At 44.6% G+C, this 10,147-nt stretch overlaps 1 long non-coding RNA gene across 1 annotated transcript; it reads left to right on the top strand.

Annotated features, from left to right (window-relative positions):
• The first annotated feature begins 2,215 nt into the window (after positions 1-2,215).
• On the top strand, positions 2,216-3,878 carry LOC124660660. Its single transcript, XR_006989923.1, has 2 exons — positions 2,216-2,329; positions 2,823-3,878. It is a non-coding gene; the product is annotated as an uncharacterized LOC124660660 (long non-coding RNA).
• Positions 3,879-10,147: the final 6,269 nt, after the last annotated feature.

Genomic DNA, 10,147 nt, shown 5'->3' with positions numbered 1-10,147 from the left:
GTCCTCCTTGCTTTGTTTCCAGCGCCGCCCCTCCCGCGATTGGTTCCACCCATGACCCGCTCCTCTCTGCTAGGGTTTCCCGGCGCACAGGGACTCGGATCTTGGAGACACTGGATCGAGTTCGCTCATGAGCACGCCTGCACCTTTCTCTCTGTTTACACGCGCTGCAAATATTCAGTTACAGTGTACGCGGTGGAGGATCTGCCCATGAGTGTCCACGCAGTATTTTCTACTAGCTACTTTTTGATTGATTAGAGTTGTTCCTATCGCTCCAATACTACTAGTCCCTGACCAAGGACAAATTTATTTGTATACATGTGTAATGCAAACTGAGATCTGCCCGTGTGAGTGTTCCTGGTCAGGTGTGATTGACTACTAGCTAGATTCCTGTCAACTAATAAAGATCTGCTGTTCCCGTGTACTACTGCTGTTCAAGCTCGGTTTCACATCGAGAATCGCCGAAACTTTCCAACATGTACTAGCAGGATCGCTCTGCTATAAATCGTGAAGCGCCATTATGCTAGTTTTTTTCATCATAAATGGTTGAGATTAGATTATATTGGTTGCTGATCCGTGTTATGCCTGTCTCTATGTATTTATCAAGGCTGGCAATCCCAGTCTTGGAAAGGAATACAATGTTCCGTTATTATTTAGCATATATCAGACTCTGATCTGTCCATAAAATGTATTTAGAAAATTTTAAACTGAATGTTTGTTTGTTGCTGATGCGTTCTAGCTTAGTTGGTATTATTTCGCCTGTCCTACGGATTACTTGTACTGCACTGTGCTATAAATCTTGACATTAATATGCTAATCTTCCTGAGATTTTTTTTTGTATGCTCATTAGGCCTGTTGTTATTGTTGTGCAGGTTCAAGGCCGTGATTCGCTTTGCCGGAAAATCAATGGCGGCCCGCGCCCAGCAGCCCCCGCACGTCGGCGGCCCTGTCTGGGTAGGTCCGGCCGTACCGGCTCCGACAATGACGGCCTCCCTCGTCGGCAGGCTGCGCGGCGTGAGATACCTCTTGCTGCTACCGGCCGAAGGTGGGCTGGTCCGGTGAGACCTGGCTCCTCCAGGTGCGCCAGCGCTGCCTGGAAAGGGAGGATGACCTCCCTTCTCCACACACAGACCACCTCCCTGCCACGAACTCCGGACTCCTGCTGCTGCATGCCGGTGAGCACCACCTCCCTTCTCCACCTCATCTATGTTGATGCTGGATTGCTGCGTTATTTTCCTTGCATGTATGTGGTTGTGGGGCAGAAACCTTAGCTAGCTAGCTAGCTGTGTCCGGCTTCCTCCGCTCGGGCGACAAGAACGACAGCCCGCCCGTCTTCCGCTGGGGTGTCGCCGTAAGGTTTCCTCCCGCCGCCCGCCCGTCTCCCGCCAATGAATCTGTCATGTTTTATTTGGTGCTGTCTGCTGTGCTGCAAACCAATCGATGGTTCGAGTTTGTTTGGCATCGCAAGTGCTATGTAGTAGTAGTGCTATTATGGTGCCAAGTCTTTTGTTAATTTGTAGTTCTGTAGGTAGGTAGATAGTACGAAACTGTTCATTGCTTTTGTTGAATTTTTCAACGAAGTTACGAGGCTGTGCCATCTGGTCCACAGATGATTAATTCAAACCTTGGATTGCAACGTCTTTAGCCCTGCAACTTGTTTAATTAAGCTTTGGCTTTCCTGCTGGGCTCAGTGTGAGGTTAGATTTTATAATGGATGGGTGGGGTCTCAGATGTGAGTACCGGCATGTTTCGGCTCTGGTATTTAACATTAGATGAAAGGTTCTTCTTCATTTAATATTTCTACTGCCGGTTTCCTCACTTGGTTGAGATTAGATTATATTGGTTGCTGATCCGTGTTATGCCTGTCTCTATGTATTTATCAAGGCTGGCAATCCCAGTCTTGGAAAGGAATACAATGTTCCATTATTATTTAGCATATATCAGACTCTGATCTGTCCATAAAATGTATTAAGAAAATTTTAAACTGAATGTTTGTTTGTTGCTGATGCGTTCTAGCTTAGTTGGTATTATTTCGCCTGTCCTGCGGATTACTTGTACTGCACTGTGCTATAAATCTTGACAATAATGTGCTAATCTTCCTGAGCTGCTTGTTTGTTTTTGAATGCTCATTAGGCGTGTTGTTATTGTTGTGCAGGTTCGAGGCCGTGACTCGTTTTGCTGGGCTGAACCCGCTGCTCTACTACGACGACAGCCACATCGGCACCATCACTCTTCTACAAACAAGGATTAAGAGTCGCTTGAATTTCCCTCATGTGTACTGATGTTCCCTCCTAATATACAGCACCTTTTTGCTGTTTGGAGATTTTGCCAGGTGAGAATACTGAGCGTATCTGTGCTGGTGTAAGATTTTCTTGGGGAATCGAAAGATTGGGAGATACCATGGTCATCTTTTTACCTTTCTTGCTGTACATGTTCTTCTGACGATCTTCTCCTTTTGAGATAATTGCTTTTCTTTTGAATTATGTGTTGTTTTCTTCAACCAGATTGGTTAGGTTTTCTTGCCGCTTTTAATTTTATCTTGTAAAAATTGAGCTTATAGGTAATATGGGCTTATGATGATTGTTGGCTAATTAGTAAAAGCTTCCTTTGACTTCATAAAAAGCTCTTTTCTGTTACTCTTGTCTTTGATTTGATTTAGCTGAACTAGTACATTTGTTTCTTAAGGAATAATCTTAACTGTCCCTAGTTTTCTTATCATGGATTATTTACTTTACCATGATAAGCATTTAATCTCTAATTATGTAGGATCAGAATGCATTGAGATTTTTGTCTAACTGGACCTCTGTTTGGCAATGTTTGTGCAGGGTGAAAGTTTGGATACTGTTGGTGAAGGGCTTGAAATTCTGAAAAACATGGTAGCTGCTGATATAAATTCTGTTGCTTTTTTCTAGTTGAACGATGGTAGGAATCACATGAATTTTACTCTTGTGGTGCTTCCCTGCTCCGTTTGCTATCTTGGTATATTCCAAGATGCATAATCTGAGATGATTTCTGTAGATTTTATTTCATGTGTTTCATTTGATGGTCATTATAATTACCAAACTTGCTAGATGCAGATTAATATTGTGAAGTATATATAGTCCATTAAAATCCTAATATTTTCTCGAACCGAACCAGTTCGAAAATGATTGCTATTCATTGAATCTTTGTGCTTGTGATTTGACATAATTTAATATTGATGCCTTTTTCTTGCTCCACTTTGTTTCTTGATTTAGCTGAACTAGTACATTTGTTGTTTCTTAAGGAATAATCTTAATTGTCCCTGGTTTCTGTATCATGGATTATTTAGATTACCATGATAAGTATCTGTACTTATGTAGGATCAGAATGCACATACATTTGTTTTTGGTTCCTTATTTAGTTTGGTATATGTACTTGAGCATCTCTGTGAGTATAGGTGCATGCACTGCTGGTATGATCCAATCGTTGCATGGTTCCGTTTGATCCAATCGTCGCGCGCTTCCGTGATCATGCTTGAACTGTTGTGTACAATATCGTCGCCTTATTATTTTGCAGTCCTTTCGAAATTTCTGTATTTGCTTTGCTTATCATGCTCTGTTTATTTTGTCCGAGGATAACGAGGAGGACTGAGCGACCGTAGTGGCCCCTTCTTCTTCGACTCCATGTGTTTTATGGGGAAGTCTCTAGCTCCTCTCTATGATTTCCTAGTCTTGTGTAGTATTTATAGGCCTCAAATATACGTGAAGTTTGCTTTCTTGGATATAGTGGATTCTGTCAAATGAAGCTTAAATTTATGGCAGATTTTCTTGACCTGTGCATATTTGGATGCCAAATGAGTTGGTCTTGTGCGACTTGCTCACTGTATTTGCTGCTATGTTATCAATGCGGATGTTTGAGAATTTAGATGATTCCATGCCGAATTTTTCGTGACCTGATGTAGCTGATTCATTAGCTCATTAGCTGAAGGATGTGTTGGAAACCATGTCTTTGTTGTCTACTGTGTTATCATGGCGGGTTTGAGTAAATGACTAGTAGTGTCTTGTATTCAGGTTGCAGGACAAGAGGTAGAGCCCCAGGAAGCTGTCAGTTTAGAATGATTTAAGCCTCCACTCCATATGCAATAGTTATCTCCGTTTTCTGGTTACAGATGGCCAGCCTGTAGAAGCATGTATTGCTGCCTGTTTCTCTCTGTATACTTGTACAAGTATCAATTGCAGATTGTTGCTCTCTCTACAGAGACTTAGTCCGTGCCCCTTTTTTTCAGTTGGCCCGATCTCTAGCTGTTTGTTCTATATCTGGTCTGCACCATTTTAAAAGATGTTGTGTTATTTTTATTTGCGTGTTCCTTTTGTTTGTTGAATTGCGTGGGTGGGTAGTCTTGGCCTGAATGTACTAGAAAATCTGGGGAGGCAATGTCAAAAATTGGAATGAATGAGCCTGTGTTGTTGTCGGTCGTGGCCCTGGTTTTCGTGTGAAATAAAACGATGGAGGAAATTGCATTTGGATGGTAATCCCTCCGTCCCTTGAGATGAATTAGCGGGCACCAGGCTGTCTTATGCAGTCCAAGACAGTCAAGGATGGAATGGACCAAATCGATGGATCAATCCAAGGAATTCGTGTTGGCATCCATCTCAAACTAAGAGCATCTCCACCGGGGAGCCTTAAATTGTAGCCGGCGGTAATTTGGGAGTTCTAATTAAAGAAAATGCTCACACTGGCGGCCCCGTATGAAATCCATGTCATCCTGATCCCAACAGGATAGCCGGCACCAAACTTACCTTATCTATTATCTAAGGGAGGCTATCCGGATCGCCGGTACCAAACTTACGCCACTTTCAACCAACCTGGCCCACTTGTCAATGTCTATCTCCACCAAATCAGTAGCGGATATGGTAGACTACTGGTGTGAGGGTTTGAAATTTTTGATCCGCACTTGCTGCCGGCGACCCCCAACCGTAGCCGGTATGTGTGTTGCCGGCTACTAGTTGAGAGTCACCGGTGGAGATGCTGTAAGGGAGATAATTGATTTTTCCGGGAGCGCTATTCTTTTCTTTTCTTTTCAACATGAGAAACTCAGGGAGACTTGTTTCGTGTTGGAGTACCTTGCATACACGGCACGTCACCGAATTTTTGATACACCACGCACTACTCCGTGTCAAAAATTTCGCCAAAATAGCAAGAGGAAAGAAAAAGGACCTCCCTATTCCCCATGAGTCAGCGCCGCCTACCACCGTAGCTTTGTCTCAGCCCCCCGCGCCACCTACCACCGTAGCTCTGTCTCCCCCCCCCCGAGGCAGCCATCCCACGCGGTCATGCTGATGTCCCTCATGCATCTCTAGTCTTTTGATAAAGTACCAGTTGTGCTAATTATCTTTAGGTGACTAATCACCTTTTCCCTTAACCTCTCTTTATCATTCGTTGTTTTTCTAAAAATAATCAGCTATTCGTTATCATTCATTCATAAGTATGCTGAGCTAGTTTTCACATGCATGCATGTTTTAGCCCGAAGAGATGATCAGAGATTTCTCATTCTTTTGAGGCCCTTAATTCAATGTGTGAATATATATTCATATACTACAAAATATAGTTCGTATACATCATCTAAAAACATCTCATATTTTTTCCTTAATTTCCTATTTGAGGCAAGGTTGATTTTGGTCAAAACAATTTCCAATCAGATCTTCGCATAATTAATTCATCCTTTTCCTCCACTCTTTCCTATTTTCCAGTGAGAGAATAAAATCCCACAATAGTGATCCCGCACATACGTCCAAATCTTCGGTTCAGATTTGGAAGTTAATATTTTTTACTAAAGGATAAAGGATTTATATGTGGAAATTAATTAATTTCCAGGAGAGAAGAAATAGGATTAATTATCTGCAGCATAATTATGGGGAACAAGATTCTAGGAGAATTAACTCCTCCCTAATTACCTGCAGCCTCCTTATAATTACTCCTCCTCGAAATAGGCTTTCGCCCCGCTATATTAATATAGCAAACGACCCGATACAACGAACGCGCTGGGGCCGCAGCACAACCAAGCCCAAAAGAAAAGAAAAAGAAAGAAAAGAAGAAAAAATGCTGACACCGGCAGATCGACGAAAACGAAGATGACCCGCCACCGCTGCGCCCTCCGGAGAAGTACCACCACGCTCCTAGCACGCCGAGGCACCGCATACCAAGCAACACCTTCACCAAGGAGACGACGATGACGCCGCTGCTGCCCGGACTAGTCCTAGGGTTTCCCCCGGTATGCGGAGGGGATTGGGGAGGAGGTACACCCGACGCCGTTCAGGAAGGAAAGGTGACACCCGTAGGCGTCACCGCGTCGGTGTCGAGCATGCCGACAGGGATTTCTCCCGACCACCAAACCGACCACCCCAGACGCTCCGACGTGCTCCACCTAACATGCCGCCCACCCGCACACGCCACCACGGTCTTGTAGCCATCCTCGCCGCCTAACTGTGGTCACCGGAGCAAGGCCTAGACGAAGAAAAGGGATGCATCGGGGACGGGGGTAGCGAGCACCGCAGCCACGCGGGAGGGAACCGCCTCCACCGCTTTCGCGGTAGCCGACCGGACGAGGCTACGAGGCGGACCAGGCCCGAACCGGCCCGGCCGGACCCAAAAGGGCCCGTAAAGCCCCGCCGCTACGCCGCGGCTGGCCGGCCGAAGTGCCGCCGCCGCCCACCCACCGCCGCCCTGTCTTCTCTTCCTCCGGGAGCGCCGCCGGCGTGCCAAGAGCGGAGCCACCGCCGTGCCCCTCCGGGCCCCGCCCGGGCCCGGATCCGGGCCGAGCGGCCCTGCCATGGCGCCGCCTGTGCAGCTCCGCCGCCAACGGCCGCGCCGCCACCCCTGCTCCCACCCGACGTGGGGATCTCACCCCGCCACGCCGGACCTCCGCCGGCCGAGGAGCACCTCCCGGCCGCACCTACCCCGCGCAGGCGCCGCGCTGAGAGGGGAAAGTCGAGGGGCCGCCGCCGGCGCTGCCCGGGCCTTGCCCGGCGACGCACGCCGACGACGGCGGAGGAGAAGGGGAGGAGGGGGGAGCTGGACGAGGGGGAGTGGCGGTGCGGCCCCGTCGCCCGCGGGGGACGACGCGGTCGCGAGAGCGTATTTCGCTTCCCTCCTTATAATTACATGGTAGATGGAGGGACGAGTGGACGAATCAATCTCACATACACATCTCTCTCTGCACTCCCGCAGCCGCCGCTCGCCCCAACCCCGGCCGCCTCGCGCGGCGCCCCCTTGCCGGACGATTTACCAGCCGCCCGGAGCGTGGACGCCCATGACGAAACTCAGGGGAACCAGGAGGAGTGGTCGTCCAGCAACATCTCCACCTCAAGAAGTTCCATTCTTTACCCTGACCTTACTTTGGATGAACCGCTGTTTGCTTTTCGTTATCATATGGTAATGAAGATCGATTCACAAAGGGATCACTTTATCAGCATGACGACTCTTAGTAAGGTGCATCCTACTAAGCTGACTTGTACAGAACTATTCCAAATTTTGCTCTTAATTCATCATACTTTTCTTTCATTTGTACATATGAACAAAATTGGGTTTTTTGCTCCAATTAAAAAAAATTGGCTTCATGGTTATTCATCTTACAGGGATATGGCCAAGGGAGTAATTAGTTGGCTGCAGAAATAGGGGAAACTGTGCCGACTTCTTATCATATCTTTAATAAAAGCACCTTCTACTCAAGGATGGACACTAATATTCTTGAACTTTCATATTTTGTATTCTATGTAGCTATACACACTGGTTCTAAAATTTCTCTTGGTCTTGTGATTATGCAGTTTCAGAGGAGAGGCAAATCTTCAGTATTTTTGTGCTTGCAATTATGAGATATATAAAGCCATGATTGCACAGAAGGTTCACAAACTAATCAGAGTATGCGACGCCTTTGGTCCTAAGGTTGTTTTGATCTCAAATATTCCAGTCTAATAATCTCACATGTATGCAGAGGTATATCATAATTTCGTTTATTGTGCCATTTTTGGGTTTACCTTCAACTAATGAATTCTGAAAAATTGTATTTTCTGGAGATTTACTGTCAATTATACTTAAGGATGCAAATTGAGTTCAGCAAAAATGCTTAGTCAATTACCACGCAACATCTTTTGTCCTATCTACTACATTCTACTTTGTGCTCGATATAATAGATTTAGTCAAAATAAAATGATTATTGCTTATGCAATCACAACATGCTTTTCAAAGGTGAAGTTAAAACAATCTTTCCATTCTTAGCTTTCTATATGTACATCTCTTATGTACCGTACAGACAGATTTCACCCATTGTTGATGTGATTGATTGCTTCCTCTGTTGAATTGATCGAGATGAATACACCATGTGTTATAAATAGCATTTGGGTTGCCCTCTCTGGCTTCCAACTCTGAGCTCCGAATATCCCTACTATTATTGCGACTTGGTTTATTTTCAAGGTGTGCAGCTGCACACTAGGATTCAAGATTCGGGATTAATCATGGTTGTTGGCATGGGAAAATTGTTGGTACATTTTGATAGGGATTGGCACTTGAACATGTATGAGATTTATCAATAACTTGGCATGTTCGACCTGTTTTTGAGCTATTTTGCCTCACATTTCCATAAGTATGCTCCGGCCCGAGCTTTTGTTAATGGTCCCTGCGTATTTACTATTGAGAGATAACAGTTTGACTAGTTTTTTGTTTGTTTGGGAATAAACAAGTTGATTGCTGATACATGTCCTAATCTATCTAGCTCAAGAAAATGACACAATTTGGTGTTTTGGTACTACTATGGTGCCACCATGTTACCAAATGGCTTGCAGAGTGATTTCCTAGTCTTGTCTGGATGGGCTTAACAGCCTTACAGTGTGATGTTTGACATGAGCAATGTTTGAAATCCTAGATTTAAATCATGTTTCACATGAATCTGTGTGGTTGACATTTCACCGCCTATGTAGATAACTTCCTCTTGTATACATTTTTGCTGCAGGATGGGCAATTTTGGTGTGTCCTTGTTCTTGAAGGAGTAACTCTTCATGTCTTTTGCAACCCTCCACTCTGCCATCGAGACACCAATTCTAGCAACATTCTTTTTGATGAAAATTTCGTTAGCAAGGTTCGTTCTTTAGATGTACTGATAAACTCTATCAACGGGTGGTGTTATTCAGTTTGTTAAACATGGTGACAAATGTCCTCGACTTGTATGTTCTAATATATTTAGCTCAAGAAAATGAAACATTTGGGGCAGGTACCACCATGTTACCACGGGGCTTGGTGAGTGATTTCCTAGTGTTGTTTGGACGGGCTTAACACCATTGATAAAATTGCTTCTTAGCGTTACAGTGTGCTGCTTGACATGAGAAATGTTAGAAATTCCAGATTCAAAGCCTGTTTGACATGAATCTGTGCGGCTGACATTTCACTGCTTTTGTAGATAACTTCCTCATGTATACATTTTGCTGCAGAATGGGCATTTGGTGTGTCCTTGTTCTTGAAGTAGTACCTGTTCATGTCTTTTGCAACCCTCCACTCTGCCATCAAGACACCAATTCGAGCAACATTCCTATGGATGAAAATTTTGTTAGCAAAGTTCGTTCTTGTGATGTACTTATAAACTCTAGCAACTGCCGACATTCAGTTTGTAAAACAAATGTCCTCGACTTTATATTTAGGTTGTTGATTAGCCTTGCACATGCATCTACAACCTTTGTTACTCAATGAATAATTCTTAGTTCTTATGTGTTAGATCCATGAGCTAATGGATGCTTCTGACTTACCTATGTATTGTATGTTATGGAGATTGCTGAGTTGAATTATAAATTTGCTCCTACTTATGGCTTGGGCATTTGAACGGCCTTGTTTGCTCTCAAGTACAACTTGAACTGTGATGATTTGTTGCGCCAGCTTGCTTGCTTGTTGTATGGTGATTGTTGCCCTGCATACATATGCGACTTGGCCAGGAGTTAGCATTTGAAGCACTGGCTCCAGTTTACATTTGTATTCACATACTTGGTGGCATTGGTTAATTAAAGGCAAACAACCATCGTCAAGCACGAATGATCTTGTGACATTATTTTGTGGGCGTGACTTTGTGAGACAAGTTTGTTTTCTGATTTCTTATCTTGTGATGATCACTAGAATAATACTCCCTCCGTTCTGAAATAGTCTACATTCT

The sequence above is a fragment of the Lolium rigidum genome, chromosome 6, assembly GCF_022539505.1.
Source record: "Lolium rigidum isolate FL_2022 chromosome 6, APGP_CSIRO_Lrig_0.1, whole genome shotgun sequence".
Taxonomy (NCBI): domain Eukaryota; kingdom Viridiplantae; phylum Streptophyta; class Magnoliopsida; order Poales; family Poaceae; genus Lolium; species Lolium rigidum.
This window is presented reverse-complemented; position numbering and strand designations above follow the sequence as displayed.